This window comes from Xiphophorus couchianus, chromosome 8, assembly GCF_001444195.1.
Source record: "Xiphophorus couchianus chromosome 8, X_couchianus-1.0, whole genome shotgun sequence".
Lineage (NCBI taxonomy): Eukaryota > Metazoa > Chordata > Actinopteri > Cyprinodontiformes > Poeciliidae > Xiphophorus > Xiphophorus couchianus.
Window position 1 is genome coordinate 28,702,491 of NC_040235.1, and position 21,461 is coordinate 28,723,951.

Here is a 21,461-nt window from a genome sequence, read left to right on the forward strand (position 1 = left end):
GGAAAACAGATTTGACCAACACAAATTTCAGCAGGGTCTAGACTTGGTAAATTCAGTACAGAAATTATAGAGGATTTAAGAAGCATTATATTACCAGATGAGATAGCATCAAAAACAAACGCATATTTCTTTGGTGATAAGGGAAGACCAAACTTTTCTTGAAGTTCAGAATGAGACATTAAGACACCATCGGGATTAAAAAGCTGCTGAACTAAGATGATTCCATGTTCAAACCAATTTTCCAAGAAAAAAAGACTTATGTTTGTACAAAATGTCTCCATTTTGTTGGAGTCTCCATTGTTCCAAAGATGATATTGATTTTATTTACCAAATTTTATTTTTTTTCTCTCCGAAGAGTTTTTGCGGTGCTAGTGGCTCATATTTTTTGTACAGTAGGCAGACAGGAAGGAGGGTGAGGAGAAGACATGCGGTAAAGGTCGTCGGGACCGGGAGTTGAACCCGCGACGTGAGGACTAAGGCCTCCAAACGTGGGGTGTGCTAACCCCGTGCGCCACCACAGCACACCCCAAGGCCACCAAATTTTAAGAAAAGTAATTAGGTATACAGTGATTCTTGAGAATAGGGACAAAACAGGTCCCATGGATAAAGTACAAAATTTGAATAAAATATACACCAAATATATATTTTTTAAATATCTGACTAAACTAACCTGGGTCATCTGAGCACAACAATGTATGTTTTCCTGGTGTTTGCTGAATATTTTTTTATTTTAAACATTGTAGTAGGTGAATGGTGTCTGTAAAAGCCCTTGTCCTGGTGTAGAACTCAATACATTATCATAGTTTAAAAGAACTAAAATAATTATATTTAGTTGTCATAATATATTATTTTATAAGTATTCAAACAACTAACTTCATAACTATCAATGAATGCAATTAAAAGTTATTTAATGTATTTTCAAATTCAATTGAAATTGTGTCCTCAGTTTTTGTCAACACCGTCAGACATAGAAAGAATGTGAAAAAAATCAGGCATTATTGAAGGGCACCAGAAATTCTGAGGACCCCATGACCACTTCCTTTCTCTTCCTGTGCTTGGGGGGATAAGCAGCTCTGGTAAGCTTATATTATTCTTTTGTTTTTTCTTCTTTTTTATTCCTAAGTTGTTTGTCACAACCATAAAGTGTCAACACCATAAGTAACATTTTTCAAAATTTTGATGAAATTTTGTTAAATAAATGCTTAATTTTAGTATATTTTAAGGATTTAAAAGAACTGATGAGCTACAATATGGCCTCCTTCAGAATATCATCATATAAATGAAGTTAGCATGGCGTTTTGTCAACTCCGTCAGATGTCAACTCCATCAGATTTTTTAACTGACGGTGTTGACTCTCTTAGTGATGGTGTTGACAAATGTCACTTAAGTGTGCAGTTAATTCATTTTACTGTATTTTACATAATTGACAGCACTTCACATTCATCATGTATTTCTTTTTAAAAATGTTTCTGATTATTTTCAGCAACTTGTAAAGTTTAATGGTTTAAATTTAATACAATTTTATTAGTCCTTTAAAATTAATAAGATGTAGTTTATTTTGTAAGGGAAGGGTATGTTTATCCCATGACAAGCAGTGTACTGATGATAATTGCCTATATTTCAGGCTACAATGGCCAGAGAAAAGCTGTCAGTGGAGGAGCGCAAGAGAAGGAACAGGGAGTATCAGAAAAGAAGGAGAGAAAAAATAAATAGCCAGCCTGAGCTGAAGGAAGAGTTTTTAAGAAAGGAAAGGAAAAGATGCAGACAGAGAGTGGAAGAGGGAAAAATAAAACATATCAATAATCTGGGTGAAAGAGATAAGAGACGTAAGAGAAGACTTTGGAAGCAAAAACAAAAGGAGGCAAGAGAACGCAGAAACAGAGCAAAGGAAGGCCAGAAAAGTGTAGATACCCCACCGCAGAGTCCTGTAGATTTAAATTTTGAAGAACCAAGGAGCACTAGGCAGCGGGCAGCAGGGGAAAGGGAAAGATCTAAAATGAGGAAAAGGCATTCAAGACAGGTCAAAGAACTAAAAGACAAAATTCACAAGTTATCAAAAGAGAGAAGCACTCTAAAAAAGCGACTTGTACGCATAAAAGAAAAAAACAGACGTAAAAAGAAAAAAACAAAAGACTCACCTCAGACTAAGACCAAAAAGATGCTTCAAGGGAGCAAACTAAGGAATCCATTAATCAAAAGATCATTAGTTTTCCACCATGCCTTGACTGCAGAGTTGAAAAGCAATGCCCATCATATTCCCAGAAGAAGCAAACTTGTAGCAAAGCACGCACAACTTTCTTTGTCTGGTAGAATTCTCAAGAAATATCGGCTACTTCATCGGGTTCATGAGTTTGGCTTGACTTACAAAACACTGAGAGAAAAAATGCAAAAACAAAGGAAGCCTAGCTTTCTCCAGCGCATCTCCCGGAGTGTGCACATGTTTTTGGAAAACAATTCAAGGGTGACGACTGACAAGCAAGACACCATCACCAGAAATAAAGTAAAACGTCAAAGAATGATTCTAACTAATACTATGCAAAACCTTCATGGTGTATTTCTCCAACAAAACCCAAATATTAAGCTTAGTTACTCATCATTCTGTGCCTTGCGTCCTTTCCACATCACACCTATCAGAGCCTCAGATCGAAAAACCTGTCTGTGTCAGTACCATGAGAATGCCATGTTGATGCTTGAGGTCTTGAAATCATTCAATGCTGTGGCAACCAGCAACCTTGAAGAGAGTTTCAAACTTATCTGTTGTTCTCCAGCAAGTGAGTCTTGTCTTTTGCGTGCTTGCTCCCGCTGTTTAAACAAATGCTCAAGTCTTTCTCCAGAAAAAGGGACAACACCAGTAAAATGGTCACAGTGGAAACGCGTAGAGGAGCAAACAGAAGTTGGAACTGATGGTCCAAGCAAACAATATAAAAATAAGAAGAACTTCTTTCTCCTCTGTGTTGTCCCGCAACGTCTGGGATTTGAGAAAGCTACATGGAATTTCTTCCCAACATCACATGGCAAAGGCGCTCCAGATGGCATTGGGGCGACGGTGAAGAGATGTGCTGACAGTATTGTGCTGAGAGGTCAGGATATCATAGATGGCAAATTATTCTTTGACAAGGTGTCCAACAGCTTAAGTGGTGTCAAGCTGCAATTTGTGACAAATGAAGATTTTTCAGTCTTATGACTCTCTCCTCCTGCAAACCCTGAAATCAATTCCAGGAACAAGAAACATTCACCAAGTGCTAGCTCAGGGGAATGTCATCCATTGTAGGTTCCTTTCATGTTTTTGCGGAGAGCCACAGATTTGCAAGTGCTTCAGTCCCACCATTCACTCTTTTGGCAACACAACACAGGACCCAGATGTCCATGAAAGTTCAACCACTGCTAAAGTTCAAAATCCTCTGGAAATGCTGATGGAGGAAATGGAGAAGGAGCCGAGCAAGACACCTAAAGGAACAACAACCCTGATAGATCCTTGTGATGTCCAAAGTGAAGACTGGCTTGTTGTGATGTATGATGGAAAATGGTGGCTGGCTAAAGCCTTACAAATTGACAAAGAGCACGAAGATGTACAAGTGGAATTTTTTCATCCTCATGGACCAACTCTTAGCTTCAAGCAAAAACAAGGTCGTCGGGATATCTGCTTTGTGCCATTTTCGGATGTCCTAGTTAGGCTGAGAAAACCATCCTCACCAGTCCGCACAAGCAGCACCAGGGGTGTATACCGCATTTCACCAGCTGTTATGGATTTTATTGAAGGAGAATATGTGACACGTCTATTGCCTGGGGATTAAATATTCTGACTTTTAAGCGATTTAGAAAGATATGAATTAGTTCACAATATATTTCAAAAAGTTCTGTCGTGTATATTTTTGTTTGTATTCATCTTTTACATTTTGATTGAAAATCGTCCTGGTTGATGACTTCAGTGACAAAGGTACATTCTCAAAAATTTAGATGTTCCTTGAAATCTAAATATGGTTATTTCACATTTTTTCTTCATATCTTCACATTCTACAACATTTCAGCATTTAATTCTTCTTAAATGTCATTTCAAGTTCAGTGTTTTCTTTTTACTTACTAGTTTGTCACCACCATCAGTTTTGTGTCAACACCGTCATGTGCCGTCAACTCTGTCAGATGTAGTTTATGTTGCATTTTGTTTAAAATAATATTTATTTTGTTTCTTGATAGGCATTTGTTTGTGAAATGTCTGAATTCATGTATTTGGTGCATATGTGTTTTTTACTAATAAATGACACTGTTCATTGTGGTGATTACTTTCAAAATTGTTTTTTGTATCAATTGAACTGGAGTAATTAAATACAGACTAAATAAATGTTTAAATTGTGGTATGATTAATTTAAAAAACATGGACATAATTAAAATAATTAAGACACCACAGAGAGTAAAAATATCAGTCATAAGTTCATTAAAAAATAATTTTATACCAATTTATTTTTGTCTGATGGTGTTGACAAATTTCTCAGTCAGATCCAGTAAAAATGTAATTTAAAAGAAAATGCTGCAGCTGGGAGCCTGCACCTTAACATATTTACATTCCCAAAACATTATTTGTCATGTATGAATACATAACTTCAGGAATAAATAACATTTTTGGTGGAAGAATTTTAAAACCATTTTGTCCCTTATCTCAAGAATCACAAATTTCAGATTGGGGATGAATTTTTAAGAAATTGTTTTATCCAATTTATTTTGAACATATTGTTTTATGTTGAAAAAAAAAGAAAATCAAGGCCACCAAGTTCATATGAGTTCATTAAGACTGATTTTCTGATATAATGAATCCTATTTTCCATAAATATCTGTAAAGCATTTTATCAATGATCTCAGTTGTTTGTTTATTTACAGAAAGAGACAAAGCTGGATAAGTTAAACGGGAAATGCCTTCTGCTTTTGCTAACAAAATTTTTCCTCGAATTGATAAATTTTTGAAGCCAATAATTTGGTTGTTTTGGGGTTTTTTTTGCACATTTTCTATAATGGGGTTGAAGTTCAGAGCATTTCTAAATGTGAAAATGAATCATTCAGTCAGGAAGTAATACCACTTGCACGTGCCATTGGTAACATGACTCTTTTTCCTGAGTTTTCAGGAACAAATACACAAGTTGGCCCTAAAATACAAAATGGACCCTGCTACAATAAGTCGGGTAGCTGCAAGTCGTATTTGTAGAAAACATGATGGAAGAAACCTTGTATCATCATTCATCAACTCCAGCATCTGCACTCAAAACCCAACATTCAAGTCCAACTGTCTTAGATGATGAAAACATCAAATCGTACACAGGCAGCAAATGAGACTGTATTAATCAGCCCTTTGCCTGCTGATGTCCAAAAAGTTATAGTAGAATATATTGTAAAACAGGACTCACCAGTGCACCAGCTTCCTCCAAGAGAGCTAGGGTTTTTCTCTGGCAACATTCCAAAACTTCCTACAGAAAAAGATTTTAGCATATGGCGGCTTCGAGCTAAGCAAGTGATCAACATTAGCCCATCGGAAGGGCAGCAGCCCCATATGATACTCAATGGCTTATTTACCCCTGCCTTTAAATGTGACTCTTTTCATTGGAGTCCAAGCCACACCAGGTACTTATTTTCAAGAATTAGAGAAATCATATGGTAATGTTACAGGAGGGGAAGAGCTGTATATTCAGTTTCTAGAGACACATCAGAACAGTGGAGAGAGGTCGTCTGACTATCTGTCACAAATGTAGACCACCTGCATGTTATTGTTTACATAAAGAAATTTCCCGCATGCGGACAATGCTGGAGAGCAAAAAGACTATTCTTTTACATGCCATTCATAGCCGCAGTGCAGGGGTAGAAAAGACCATAACCATCCACCAGTCACTACAACAGCTTATTACTAAATAATTAATATAGGCTAGTGGACAGACATTTCTGCCTATAGTACACATTTAAAATCAATTAAATGGTGCAGTTGTTGTTGCTTGTTAGGTTAACAACTGACCTAACAAAACGTATGCAGTAGATCATGAACTGTTTATTAGCTGATAATTTAACCACTAAGAAAAGACATTTAATTTTGTTGTAAAGTTTGCAAAAAAAAAAAAGCCGTAAACAAAGGATGCAAAATATACAAAGTTTTAGAGCGCATCTGCTATTAAACTGGTTAACATGTTGTTTAAAAAAGAAAATTGAGAGTCAAGACAAGATACTAGAGGGACAAAACTTAGAAAACAACATCAGGATTTGTTGTAAGAATTACCATGCAAAGAGAAACTATACATGGGACTTGAAATATACTGCATTTGGGTTGAAGCAGCCGATACCACAGAAAGGATTGCACAGAAAAAGCATTAGCAATTAGCATCCCTGTAGATGAGCAGGGGGGAGGAGAGCCAAACTCACTACATCAACTTTCACGCTGATTGTCCTTGGAACAGGATAGTAATGGCCTTATTTACATAACAAAGGCGCCTCTTCACACCCTCTCTTGGAGGGCCAAACTGGCCCCTCTCTGGTAGCTCTAGGGACAGGGCCAAACTGGCCCCTCTCTGGTACCTGGACGAAGATTCCCATTTTGGGAATCTTTGGTAGTTCTAGTGTTAACTCAATGAAACTTGGAAATTTAGGTATTATTAATTTCGTACAGCAAAGGGGGAAAACCGCCAAAGTACAATTCAAAACCACGTCTTCCTTGCTCTCTCCATGCACGCGCAGTACAATTGCAGACAGTAGGTGCTGGGGTAACAAATCCATAGGATTCCAAGAAAGAAAAGGAAAAAAAAATCTAAATAAAATAACAGATTACAAATCAAATTCATTGCTTAAGGTTATAAGTTTCATAGCTTTAGAGTTGGTGCACAATCTTAAAGAGTCCAAAAAACATCTTACATAAGCTCTAAAAACAGTGAGGTTAGGTTTGTTTTTAGCAAATTTACAGGCATGTATGTGGAATTTAGCCAACAGAATAAGAAAGTTTAGAATATATTCTTTCCCAGACATACTGTTATTGGAAATACCAAAGAAAACATGTTTAACATTCAAAGGAATAAATATATTACATTTCTGACTGAAGAAAATATTGAAGTCACACCAAAACATTTTGCTGAAAGAGCATTCCCAAAAAAGGTGGGTTAATGTTTCTTTTTCGATGTGACAAAAAGGAACAAAGAGGATCAATATTTGGAATATATTTAGTCAGTGCTGAATTTACTGGGTAACACCTGTGTAGAATTTTAAGAGACACCTCTCATACTTTATTTGAGACAAAAAACTTTCTTGGCAATAACCATGTTTGTTCCCAATCAATATCTGTATAAAGATTGTTCCAAAAAAAGATTGAAGCAGGTTTGCTAATAGTATTCCTCTGGATTCTTTCTCTAATATGTTTATTTCCAGTTTTAATACTGCGGAAAGGATCTGAATTACCAATAAATAACTCTGGAAATCTGGGATATTGGACATGGGCTGTACCTGAGGTTGATATAAGAAATTTCAAACCTGCTGGAATAGCATCGAAAACAACAGCAAATTCTTTAGGGGTCACAGGGAATTTATATTTACAAAGAAATTCACCATAATTAAACAGTTGACCATCCTCATTAAACAATTGTTTTACAGATAGAATATCATTATCCACCCAGTTCTTAAGAAATAGGGACTTATGCTTGAAGCAAATATTTTGGTTATTCCAAATAAAACAGTTGTGAGGGGAAAAGTTATGTATATAAACCAATGTCCATAGAATAAAAGTAATTGTTTATGGAAACTAGATAAATTAACAGGGAGTTTTTCTATTTTGTAATTACATCTTAATAAAAAGTCTAGGCCACCCAAGGATTTAAAGACTTGTGTAGGAATCCAATGCCACATTGAATTAGGATTTTTCAAATATCTTTGGATGCACCTAACTTTGAATGTAGAATGTAGGGTATTAAAGTCCAGAACATTGAAACCACCCGAACTTAGTCTATTTATCATAACATTCTTCTTAATAAGATGGGGCTTTTTTCCCAAATGAAATCAAAGAGTATTTTATCAATTTTAGTGCAAAGGCTGTTTGGGACATTAAGAGCTGAACGAGCATAGACAAGACGAGAAAGACCTTCGGTTTTGGCCAGCAGGACTCGACCAGTGATTGTCAGGTCTCTTTGTAACCATAGATTAAATCTTTGTTGGCAAGAGGGTATAAATGGATCAAAGTTTTTATTAATTCTTGCTGTTTGCTCTTTAACTATAGTCATCCCAAGGTATTTAATTTCAGATTTCACAGGAATTCCTGACAAAGATAATTCATTACAACTATTGATTGGAAGAATTTCACATTTAGATAAGTTAAGTTTAAGACCAGAAGCTACTGAAAATGTATTTAAAAGTTTAAGTGCAACATCAATTTGAAACGTATCTTGTAAGAACAAAGTCGTATCATCAGCTAGTTGACTCAATAGTATAGTTTTTCCTGCAACTGAGATTCCTTTGAGATCACTATTTTTAATAAAAATAGCTAGAATTTGCATAGGGAGAAGAAACAAAAAGGGTGATACAGGGCATCCCTGACGAATCCCACGTTCTATTTTAAATCTTTTGGTAGTTCCATGGGGTAATTTTATTGAGCTATTTCCATAAGCATAAAGAGTGCGGATTGATTGTTGAAAATTCTCTCCAAAGCCAAATAAGCTGAGGGTTTTGAAGATGAACTCATGTTCTATCGAGTCAAAAGCCTTTTGAAAATCTAAAAATAAAATAACACTGTTAGCTGAAACCATTTCTGGATAGTCTAAGATATCAAGAACCAATCATATATTATCAATAATATGCCTTCCGGCCATAAAGCCTTTCTGAGATTCCTCTATAATATCACTAAGAACTGTTTTAATTTTTTTAGCCAAACAACTGGCTACGATTTTGTAATCACTGTTAAGTAAAGGAATAGGACGCCAATTATCCAAAATTAATGCATCCTTCTGAGGTTTTGGGATTAGAGTAATTAGACTTTGAGAAAGTGATGGGGGGAGTCTTTCATTCCTAATGCTTTCAATAAATACAGAATGTAAAAATGGAGTGAGTTCTTCTGAGAACGTCTTATAAAGTTCTGATGTAAGTCCATCTGTACCAGGTGATTTATTTGATTTAAGACTATTAATAGCTTCTTTAATTTCATCAGGTGTGATTGGAGAGTCACATAATATTTTGTTTGTGTCATGATTCCAGCCCTTCAGCTCTGCCTTGGCTGTGCTGATTGCTTATTGCCCTCACCTGCACTGAGCTGGTCCCTACTTAAACAGCTGCTCGTCACCAGCTCAGTGTGAGATCGTCTGTTGCCCCTGTCACAGCTTTCAAGCCTTTGTTATCTCATGTTTCAAAGAGTTGTCTGGTTTCTGATCCTGCCTGTTTTTTGACCACAGATTTTTGCCTAATCCTTCTGCTGTAGAGAGTCCTGTTGCTGAACCCTGCCTGTTTCTGACCCTGCCTCCTGCCTTCTGGATTTTGGATTTTCACTGCCTGAGAACCTCCCGTGCATGACCCTGGACCGTTTTACGACTTAGCCTCCGGTTGGTGGATTTTGTCCTTGTCGTCTGTTTGACCCCTGAGACCCCCACAGATCTCCCCTTGTCCATTCCCCTTACCCTCCCCCGGCTGGACTCCTGACCCCTGTGGATTCCTCGTCTCCGACCCACCAGTCTTACCACACCCTTCAACACCATTTACTTTTTGTAATAAAACCTTTTGGTTACCATCCTCTTGTTGTGGCTGCGTTTTGGGTTCTGGCTGATTCTGCTTTTAACATTACAGTTTTGGTCACCAATTGTTTCTATACCACTTACGGAGTTAAAGAAATAATTATGTTCCTCAGGAGAATGTCTAGACTCGTACAATGATTTGTAAAACCTTTCACATATATTGGCAATCATTTTGGGGTCATCAATAATTGTGCCATTTGAATTAAGTTTAGTAATTCCATTTTTTGTTTGTCTTTGCTTTTCAAGTTTGAAGAAATAGCTAGAGTTTTGTTCCCCCTCTTCTAACCATTTGGCCCGTGAACTTATAAAAGCTCCTTTTGCTTTATTAATATAAATTTGATCAAGTTTAAGCTGAAGGGTTTGTAACATGGCTCTCTGTTGTTCAGATGGATTTTCAGGAAGAGTAGATGATAATGAAATCAACTCAGAGACCAAGCATGTTTCCTCCTTTATGCTATTTTTTATTCTATTTGCCCCAGCTTTACTTAAGATCTTTCTTAATTCATATTTTAAAAGCTCCCAGTAACGTCCATAATTATTTTCAAATTGTGCTAGTTTTAAGAGCTCTGCAATTTTGTTTTTAATTGATAAACAGACAAATTTGTCGTTAAGAAGGGAGTTATTCATCTTCCAATATGCAGGGTTCCTTTTAGTAGTTCTATTAGGGGAAATACAAACCTCTAACAAAATGCCTTTATGATCAGTAAGAGGTGCTTGAATAATCTCAGCTTTGCAATTTGAATGTTGTAAGAAGTCAGATATTAGCTAAAAATCAATTCTTGAGTGTTGCGAACCAGCTTTGTTTTTCCATGTAAAGATTTTTGTGTTTGGATTATTTAGCCTCCAAATGTCTATTAAACTTCGTTCATTCATAAAGTCAACAATGTGAGAATTTATTCTTTGCCTGCTAGGCCATCGGTCAACCTCATCATTCACAGTAATTGTTAGAGGCTGGAGTTTTTGTAGAGAGCTGTTTTGTCCACCAGGGGGAGCCACAAGGAGGCTTCTGGAGGAGGATGGTCACCGCGCACCTGTGCGTTATCAGCCTCATCTACACCAGCATAAGAGGAGCGGGTGGCCAGTTCGCCGGAGCTGGAGTGTTATACCTGTTTTGGTACCCTGAGCCCCTCTGAGCGTAGTTCTCTGAGAATTAATTCGTGTACTCTGCTAATCTGAGCCTTTTTCCTCTGACCTTCTCTCAGGATTCCTCCCGTGGAACCGTCCCTCGGTCGACTACGGTCCGACTACCTGCCCGCCCTCCGACGTGCCTCCCTTCGGCTACTCCCCGCCATCGGAACCCCTCTCTTGTGCAAGAACCTGGACTCCAGCCTCTCTACGACCTACCTCCCTGGCGAATCCTCTTCATCTCTCCCAGTAAGCCCGCTCCATTCCTCCTTCCCCATAATTCCTACTACCCACTTACCTGTCATCTCTGCAGTCCTCAAATCACTGACGCCCGGATCCAGTGGGGTCTCGAACTTACTCAAATTTCACTACTGTTGATCTGTTCATCAATAAATTTTATTTATCCGATTCCTCCATCACCTGTTTGTGTTCTGCATGTGGGTTAAGCGAATAGCATCCAACATGACAGTAATGTTGAAATCTCCTCCTAAAATTATCTTAATATCATTACATTTTTTAACAAGAGCATCAATACTGGAGTTCAAAGTTTCAAACAGCATGACATTTTCCTTGGTGTCGTTATAACCATAAATGTTACCAATAAGAAAGAAAGAATTATCACATTTGATAACTGTGAGAATATAGTGTCCAGCTGGGTCGGTTTCGGTGAAGATGATGCTGCTATTAAATTAGTGTTTCAAAGTTAATGTACCTGCTGCACAGTGAGCTCCATGGGCCATCCACAAATCTTCTCCCCACTGAGCTTTCCAAAGTTTATAGTCACTATCAATGGAATGAGTCTCTTGAAGCAAACAAAAATCAGCACCACAATTTTTGGCAAATAGAAATAAAGCTTTTCTTTTAGTGATATCCCTCAGTCCTCGAACATTAACTGAGAAGAACTTTAACATAGTAATAAACAAACAAGATAAGTGTCTGAGTTTTAGTCAAACTTAACTGGGAACATAGAACTTTTCCTCCTTAATAGGTTGAATGGGATCCGACGAAACAGTTATTCAATTTCCTTGCCGTCCACAAAAGCTCGTCCTCCTACAAAGTACGCGATCTTCTTATCCTTGCAGGGTTGTTGGATTACTGGCCACAGCCGGCTCCGTTTCTCGCGGTCTTCCACAGAAATATCTTCTTTGAACAGGAGATTTCTTTGCTTCAAGTAGCCAGAATTCTTTGCCATTTTCCAGATCATGTTGCGGAAATGCTGCATAGAGAATTGGATGACGATATCTCTAGGGTGTGACTTGATTGGATAGCCGATATACTGAATCAATCACCTCCAGAATCTTCTCTTTGTAATTTGGGATTATATTCTGACATACCTCCACTACCTTGAGCCTTACATCCTCCGTCCCTTCTTCGGGCATGCCACGGAGCCGCAGATTCCACCGCTTCTTCTCGCGTGTTAGCTCCAGGACTTTGTTTTCCAATGCTTGAATCTTTTCCTCAGCTTTGCTGACTCGGCTGACCGTGGTGTGCTGTGTGCTTTTAATATCTTGTATGTCAGCGGAGAGAAAATTTATAGTAGACTTCAAGTCATCGATGGATTTCCCAATAGATGTCCCTTGCTCCTCGATAGCTAGCTTTAGCACCACTATCACGTTCTCTGTTGTGGCTTGCTCCATTTTACCTTTCTTGGTAGACGGTGACTTCGTAGGAGTAAGTTCTAGATGACCTTCAGTTTTGCGTTTTGTTGTAGAGGATGAAGACATTACAAATATATCTGTTCCGACAGGAGAAGAATAAAGTTGGAGGAAAGTTCCGAATAACGTCTAAACGCCAGCCGCCATCTCGGCTCTGTTTTGTTACTCATTCTGCTACAAGTGAGAAGGACCTCGCTGCAACAAACAGAAAGGGGCGGGGACGGACCTTTCCGTCAGTCCCATACCTTATTTGGAAATGGGACTATTGCATTCCGGAAATAAAGGGGGCGCTATTTTCATAATCACTAGTTTAAATACCTTAAGACGCGGAGTTAAGAGGAACGGAAGAAGAAAGAAAGAAGTTTGAGAGGTTCTTCCACTGGTGTTCGGCGCACGATCACGGATCAATGCAAAACTCACAAAGTCAACAAAAGGTATTTTTACCTTCTTAAATTTTTTCACAGTAAATCAATACGCTTTTCTAGATTAGGTTGAAAATACAATTAACAGCTGTAAACTAGTGAAATTCGTAATTCATACAGGGGAAGGCTAATTTTAGCATGTAGCATAGCTAATTATTATCCCGCTGGGCACCATTAGATAGAAATAGAAAAGTAGATAACATGTATAATTGAGAAATGTATTTTATGCTCAAACTGTTTTTTATTTTCATTATACAGATCCACGTATCTATTTGCAACATGAACATAAATATTGCTGTTCCCTTTGCTAATACAAACAATATAGCACAAACTGCTATGGTTCAACATAACAGTATGTAAAACTACACTTGAAAAATATAAAATATTTTTTACATACCAGTTTTTTAGTGTTTCTCTTTTATTTGTAAAGGTTAATCTTTTTTAAATATATGTTTTGTACACCAATGTTAAATTTCTGGAAAGTCTAATATATTGTATAAACTAACAGCTGCCATTATAGGTGGGTGTAGTACCCAGATGTGATACTCAAATGACGAGTAGCACTACTTCAATATAGTTTTAGTAAGTAACTGCAATAAACTACACTAGTAAGAGTAACAAAGTATTTGGTGAAATAGCTATTATTAACTACTGTTTTACTGATCATAATGTGTAATGTGATTTTTTATTTTGTTTGGTTTTTTGTTTTTTTCAGATGCCTCTGAATGTTCTTGAAGCTGTTCTCCAGGAGGTGATACCGGCACAGGGAGACTCAGCTTACCTCACCTTGGCATTGACCTGCAAGTGCTTTGAAGCCCTTGTGTCTGAGCCAGTTTTCAGGAAGAAGACTCACTTTGACTTTTTTCACCTAAAACATGTGAAATTAGATTTCAACTACATGAAATCGATTTTTCATTAACAGGTGAGATCAACTGGGGCAAATTTTCAAAAACATTCAAGGCAGAAAACCGGATTCCTTTTGCGGTTGTAACGTGTTTTTCCTGCCACCGGTAATATAAAGACTGTGGGCTTCACCAGCGATGGAAGACGAGGAGAGTACCCTGGTTACTACTGTGATGGCCGACCTGGACACAGCACTGACTGTCAATACTGAATGAGAATATTAGTTGCTTTCCACAGTCTTTCACACATTTCAGTTGTCACACATTGTTCGTTTTTTTTGTGACAAGCCATTTTAAATCATTTCTGCTAAAGAATATTTGCCTTTTGACTTGTGCAGTCATCCTTTTTAATAATGTGTTCTTTCAATATTATTTACATTTTTGAATGTTCCTTTTGTTGTAGCTCAGTTGATTTACATTATTTAGTTTTCATAGAAATGGTGCCGTTTCCACACAAAGTTACATTGTGGCTGTAATTTGTTGGAGAGAGTAGAACCAATAAAGTAGTTGTAAATATATTGTAACAGCGTTGTTTAACAATAGGATAACCTTGTTTTAAAAATTTTAAATGCTAATAACTTGCAATATTTTATATGTGTAAATACAATGTTTCCTATACTTTTTGAACAATGACTGGAATCAATACAAATTTTTTTTACAAACCTGACATACAGCTAAGTTGTTTATGTTTTAACAGTCAGAATCAACTTGGGGTTTTTTTGTAATAAAGCAAGCACATACAGAAACATATTGTTCAGATACAAACAAGATTAAACGAGCAGAGCGAAGGTGTAGTCGGGGTGGAGGTGATGGAAGCTCAGATGAGGAGCAGTTGCACACATCAAGCCGGACTTTATGAAGGGTGGAGGAGATGAGCCCGGCGCCGTTAGACTGGGATGGAGACACATGATCAGGTGATTGGCTGAGCAGGTGAGATGAAGACAGTTATAGTTAGAATTTACACATTGGTTTAATTTATGTAACCAGTGACTTTATTCAAAAAGGTTTTCATATAGAAAAAAGATCATTCTCTCTGGCAGTTACCAGCGCAGTGTCTACTGCCGGCGTCCGAGCGCCAAAGATTATTTCTTGTCAAATAAACCTTCTAAAACTTTCTCTCTGTGTGAGTCTTTCCAGGTTGAAGCTACATTTAAAGTTTTAATTAATCTCTTTGGGTTTTGCAACAATTGGATATTTAAGGTCTTTATTTTATGACTTGATTGCAATTGATAGAATTGATATGGAATTTATAAAAATGGAATAGTGGGACACAAATCAGTTTACTGGTTGAACTGGAGTCCTTATAGCAAAAGTTTCCAATGAGACATTATGGTAAACAATGATAATAGCTGAGCCAGGTCACCAGCAACCAAAAATATTCTAGTTTTCTGAATGGCACTTGTTAGAAGTTCAGAAGTCCTTTGGTTTGTTTGTAAATTATATTCACAATGTGAATAATAAGAAAAATATTTGGCAAATAAGCAACAAAAGTGCGCTGTGAACGGACGTACAAAGTTGGCCAAAATTGTTGACTAAATGTTTTACCGACCAAACCTCTTTTCCATCTAGTTCTTATTTAATAAGCCAGAGGCCATTATATTTTAGATTTTAACTTATTTATTTTAAGAGTACCATTCACAACATCAAAATATATTATTTGAACTTCATTTGTTTATATCTGTTTTCTTAATCTGCGACGGACTGGCGATCTGTCCAGGGTCAGCAGCCCTCATGACCCCACTATAGGGATAATTCATGATAATTAATGGATGGATAAATGTGCTCTTAATGTAATGTACATTTGTCTCCAAAATATTGATTTGATTCATGTTTTATTACTTTTGTTTGAGATAGATTGGGTGTAAGGATAGATAAATACATCTCCATAATGTTTCCTTATTGTCGCTTATTCTAGATTGTTTGTTACTAATATAATTTTAAATAAAGGTTTAATAAAGATTTGGAAATAAAAAAGTGACTTACCACGTGACATATCACGTTTTGTAGCCATTTCTTTACTATTTAATTTGTATTTTTAATGTTGAAAGTGTTCTTGGGTGTTTTAAAAGGCGTTGTCAAATAAAATACGTTATTATTAGTATAATTATTATAACACGGTTGGTACAGGAAATAGTGTCACTAGCGCCCCCTTCATTTCCGGAATTAAATAGTCCCATTTCCATATTAGGTATGAGACTGACAGTGGTCTGTCCCCGCCCCATTCTGTTTGCTGCAGCGAGGTGTACTTGCTACAAGTTGGCTCAATTTTGACGCGCAAGACGTAACTGGTAAAATCCGGTTTAGGATTTTAAAAATAAAACATCCGGAAGTAGTTCATTATTTCTTGCGCGGCCCGGTACCAATTTGTCCGCGGACTACTGCTTTACAGTACAAACCACAGGGTGAAAATAGCAATATAAATTATTTTATCATTGTATTTTTTCATTAGGACTGTGATAGCCAAATCCATGGCCACACTCTGATGTCTGTAACTGTTTTATGCACAGTTTATTTTTTCATACAAACACAACAACACTTTAGTTTCAATAAAAATTAGTTGATTTGAATGCATTTGTTCTATTTGTTAGCGCGCACATTTAGTTAGCATATGTATTTATATCAACTTAAAGTTAATTTTGTTCGCTTAAGATTAATTCTGTTTGTTTTCCCACCGGTACTTACCTTCCTTCTAGTTGCCAGACAAAGGATGGGGGCCAGGGCTCAGCAGGCTTACATGCTGATTGGACTGCACCACTAGTTCCTGCTGGCAGGGGGAATTTGTAGTTTCTTTGTTTAGATAAGTTTTGTGTTTAAGTAAATGTTAGTATTTAAAGTTTAATATTTTTGATTTTCAGTTTTGGGTCTTTAGTTTAGCCAAACTTAGCTGTACTGTTATTGGTTTTGTCCATCCATCCATCCATCTTCTTCCGCTTATCCGAGGTCGGGTCGCGGGGGTAGCAGCTTCAGAAGGGAGGCCCAGACTTCCCTCTCCCCGGCCACTTCTTCCAGCTCTTCCGGGGGAATCCCGAGGCGTTCCCAGGCCAGCCGAGAGACATAGTCTCTCCAGCGTGTCCTGGGTCTTCCCCGGGGCCTCCTCCCGGTGGGACGTGCCCGGAACACCTCACCAGGGAGGCGTCCAGGAGGCATCCTGACCAGATGCCCAAGCCACCTCAACTGGCTCCTCTCGATGTGAAGGAGCAGCGGCTCTACTCTGAGTCCCTCCCGGATGACTGAGCTTCTCACCCTATCTCTAAGGGAGAGCCCAGCCACCCTACGGAGAAAACCCATTTCGGCCGCTTGTATCCGCGATCTCGTTCTTTCGGTCATGACCCAAAGCTCATGACCATAGATGAGGGTGGGAACGTAGATCGACCGGTAAATCGAGAGCTTCGCTTTTTGGCTCAGCTCTCTCTTCACGACGGACCGGTACAGCGCCCGCTTGACAGCAGACGCTGCGCCAATCCGCCTGTCGATCTCCCGCTCCCTTCTTCCCCCATTCGTGAACAAGATCCCGAGATACTTAAACTCCTCCACTTGGGGCAGGACACCCCCCCTGACCCGGAGAAGGCACTCTACCCTTTTCCGGCTCAAGACCATGGCCTCGGATTTGGAGGCACTGATCCCCATCCCGGCCGCTTCACACTCGGCTGCGAACCGCTCCAGCGAGAGCTGCAGATCACGATCTGATGAAGCCAAAAGGACCACATCGTCTGCGAAAAGCAGAGATGAGATCCTAAGGCCACCAAATCGGATCCCCTCAACACCTTGGCTGCGCCTAGAAATTCTGTCCATAAAAGTGATTAACAGAATCGGTGACAAAGGGCAGCCCTGGCGGAGTCCAACTCTCACCGGAAACGAGCCCGACTTACTGCCGGCAATGCGGACCAGACTCTGACACCGGTCATACAGGGACCTGACAGCCCGTATCAGCCCGTTTTGTGTTATTTGTAATTGTATTCTGTTTAGTTACCCCTATTGTGTCTTAATTGGTCTGATCAGCCAGTATATAAACCCCTGTGTGTCATTTCTGTTAGGTCAGTTATGTTTGTTTGTGCAGCCAGTTTGTTTAAATTTTTTGCCTGAGTTCAATTCTGTTTCTTTGACCTCTTTTATGAGCTCAGTTTATCTTTTGTTATTTATCATCTTTGGGTTAAAATAAAAAACCCTATTTTTCTAATATGTCCTGTGACTCCTCCTGTTTTTAACTCGGTCCATCACAATGACAGATGTCATAAAGGACTACAAATGGTCAGGTGTGCAGAAAACTGACATGATACTGTCTTAAACATGACATAACACCTGTTAGGAACATATTAACAGGTGTCATGAAGTGTCATTCAGTAAATGACACTTTTAATGAGAATTTGCTTTAAAAATGGGATGACTGGTGTAGCGGACCCCCCCTCAAGTGAAGGATTTTGGCTTTACTGATGAACAGTGAGGCTTATTGGAAGTAAATCCTGAGTTTCACCGTAAGAGCTGTAGCACAAACACAAACACAAAAAGACAGTGTAACACTCTCTTACAACCATAACGTTTGAAAACAACGTTCACTACTAATAACATCAACCGATTCAAAAACTATACTGTACTTGATTACAATAAAGCAAAAATTACAATTACAATTGATCAATATTAGAAATATTCTGTTACAAAATAAACATGCCTTGTGCTTCTATCAAGGGAGCCGCTAATAACTAAATACATTTTATAACAGTGTCGCCACTTATCTTCTGTTTCTTCTGTTGCCAAGCCGCCGCCTCACAACAGTGGAAGTTCTCCCATTATTTACTGAATGACATTTCATGACACCTGTTAGTATGTTCCTAACAGGTGTTATGTCATGTTTATGACAGTATCATGTCAGTCTTATGCACATCCTGTCAAATAAAGTGTTACCCACATTTTTCAAGAGTACATTGCCAATATACTATAACGGCATTGTACAATTGTCAACACATTCAAAGTTTACAGACAACATGCTTATGAAAATTAGCACAATAAAACAATCCGTACACTTTAGAGGGCATGTGAAAAATATTTCAACAAGGACAGAGTATTGTTTTAAGTAATTCTGGAATACTTTGACGTTGTAACGTCAAAGTATTCCAGAATTACTCCAGACAAACTGAAATTTCTCCTTCCTAAGATTCACTGCACGACTACACTTTACAGAAACCTACAAAAGAGAACAATAGGGCAATTAAACAGAGAAAGTAGTTGTATTTTAAAGAGTGCAGAAAAACAGCAAAGAAAAAAGTAAGACTTACAATTTTAGCATAGCGTTGTGGACTCGCTATGTATGTGATATCATCAGAACTGATGATGATTGGGACTGGATGTCTTCTTTGCCTGTTTATGTTAGAAGTAGAAAAAATAGTCAGCAATATCATAGAATCAGTTGATGTATTTGGCATTAACTATGAAGCTGTTTTAAGTGTGGACTTAAGGGAGACAAACTACCTTAAAAGCTTTCCATCCATGATTTGAACACGTTGATCCTTGCAGGGTGGTGATTGGGGCTAGTGGTGCCCATCTCCAGCAGTCAAAAGATGAGAGGCAGGGTTCACCTGCTGTGTAACATATTTATTCAGTTTAAACTGTAAAAAGAAAATACAGCGGTTACAGTAGCGCTCCCAACATCCGCTGCAACAAGCTGTCCTCTCGGCAATGGCGGACTCCTACAGCCTGCCAGAGGGTCACCCGCTGTTGCATGTGGTACTACAACAAATACACATGCTCTCTACTGACATCACTGTACATCTACATCCAACATACTTTCATTAACTCAACTGAACTCAAACAATACATAAGTTTAAAACACATGTTGCGGCCCTATTAAGCCGACCCACCGAGCCCACATAAGCGCGAGCCAAGCGTGAGCCGTTAGCCTCGCTACTTTAGCCTGGTGCTAACTCCTGCTTTATATCTAGCTCAGTAATGCAGCTATACTGAAGCGCCTTTGTTGTGTCATTCCGTACCCATCGGAGGCTACTGGCGTTACGAGCTATACATTCTAATACTCAGCTTACCTGTAAAAAGAATATACAGCGGTTACAGTAGCGCTCCCAACATCCGCTGCAACAAGCTGTCCTCTCGGCAATGGCGGACTCCTACAGCCTGCCAGAGGGTCACCCGCTGTTGCATGTGGTACTGAGCGCCCTCCGATGGCGAAACCAAAACATTGTTAAATCTAATAAACATTAACTCTAATAAACATTGTTATGTTTATTAGAGGGGGGGGTGGGGGGTGGGGGGGGGCGGCTAGTTTCATGCCTCACTTTCCTAGTGCCACACTAAGGACTGTTATTTTTTTAATTCTTTGACATTTTAACAAAAATTGTAAAAGATTATTAAGGGACCTAAAATGGCATACTTTATTAGCCTAAAGTATACACTGAGATATAATTTAAACATACTGAAATTAATCATTTTAAGTAAGCGTTAAGTGAATTTTAAAAAATTCTATTTTGAGGATATATTTTAAAAATATATGCTCAGATATCTTTTAAATATCTTTAAAACATATATTTTAAAGATATTTAAAATATCTTTTAAATATACACTTGAGGAAGTATATATTTACACTTGAGCAAATACATATTTTGTTCACTTAAAGTATACTTTTATTTAATATATTTCTTAAAAGTGTATTTTGGTACAATTATATTTAAGTATGTTTAAAGCAAGGGTACTCAAAGTCGGTCCTGGAGGGCCAGAATGCTGCAACTTTTAGTTCTCTCCCTGGTTTAACACACCTGGATCAAATGATGGCTCGGATGTCTAGGAAGAATATAGACATGGTGAAAAGGTTGTTACTACCACCAGGGAGAGAACTAGTACCGACTTTGGGCACCCCTGGTTTAAAGTTATAATGTCAAAATTGGTACAAGCATGCCTTTAGTATACTTTGTATATATTTATAGGTAGCACACTTAATACTTAGTATACTTAAAATGTACTTACACGAATGTAAGTATATTTGAAATATACTTAAGTATTTTTTCACTAGGGTGATGATCCATCTGTTATTTGTTTTCCTATTTTTATATTAAATTCTGGTTCTACAAATGCTATTCCTATTTTTTCAGTTATTTTTGATGCATCTATAAATATTTCAATATTGTATATTGATAATAATTGTTTACATATAATTGTACTGAATAATTATCTATGACACAAGATGTATCTTTTTTTTAACCATTAATGATAAATCTACTATTGATTCTGGTAGGATCCAGGGTGGTATAATTGATATTGGTGTTGTTTGACTAAGCTACATATTTTAAATTCTTTTCTTTTCTTTTCAATTGTCCATCCAAAACTGCTCATTTCTCTTTTTTCTTTTTCCCAGCATGGATTTAAAATTTCCCATGTTGGATGATCCAAGTTACTGCCTTGTAAATTTAACCAATAATTTATTAGTTTTGTTCTTCTTAAACCTAAAGGGGTTTCTCCCATTTCTACTTCTGTTGCTGCTGTTGATGTAGTTCTAAATGTTCCTGTGCACAATCTGAATGCCTGACGCTGAATAATGTCTAATTTGGCTAGATGAGTTTTAGCCGCTGAACTGTAAACTATACAACCAAAGTCTATGTTAAATCTTACCTACCTTTTGAATTTTTTTAT

At 37.9% G+C, this 21,461-nt stretch overlaps 3 long non-coding RNA genes across 3 annotated transcripts; 2 read left to right on the forward strand and 1 right to left on the reverse strand.

Moving 5' to 3' along the window:
• Nucleotides 1-281: 281 nt before the first annotated feature.
• LOC114150245 (uncharacterized) lies at nt 282-20,051 on the reverse strand. The gene is made up of 3 exons (XR_003596691.1): nt 19,434-20,051; nt 18,023-18,027; nt 282-292 (listed from the first exon to the last, which is right to left on the reverse strand). It is a non-coding gene; the product is annotated as an uncharacterized LOC114150245 (long non-coding RNA).
• On the forward strand, nt 912-4,347 carry LOC114150244 (uncharacterized). Its single transcript, XR_003596690.1, has 2 exons — nt 912-1,903; nt 3,096-4,347. It is a non-coding gene; the product is annotated as an uncharacterized LOC114150244 (long non-coding RNA).
• LOC114150247 (uncharacterized) lies at nt 13,250-14,848 on the forward strand. The gene is made up of 2 exons (XR_003596692.1): nt 13,250-13,282; nt 13,646-14,848. It is a non-coding gene; the product is annotated as an uncharacterized LOC114150247 (long non-coding RNA).
• Nucleotides 20,052-21,461: the final 1,410 nt, after the last annotated feature.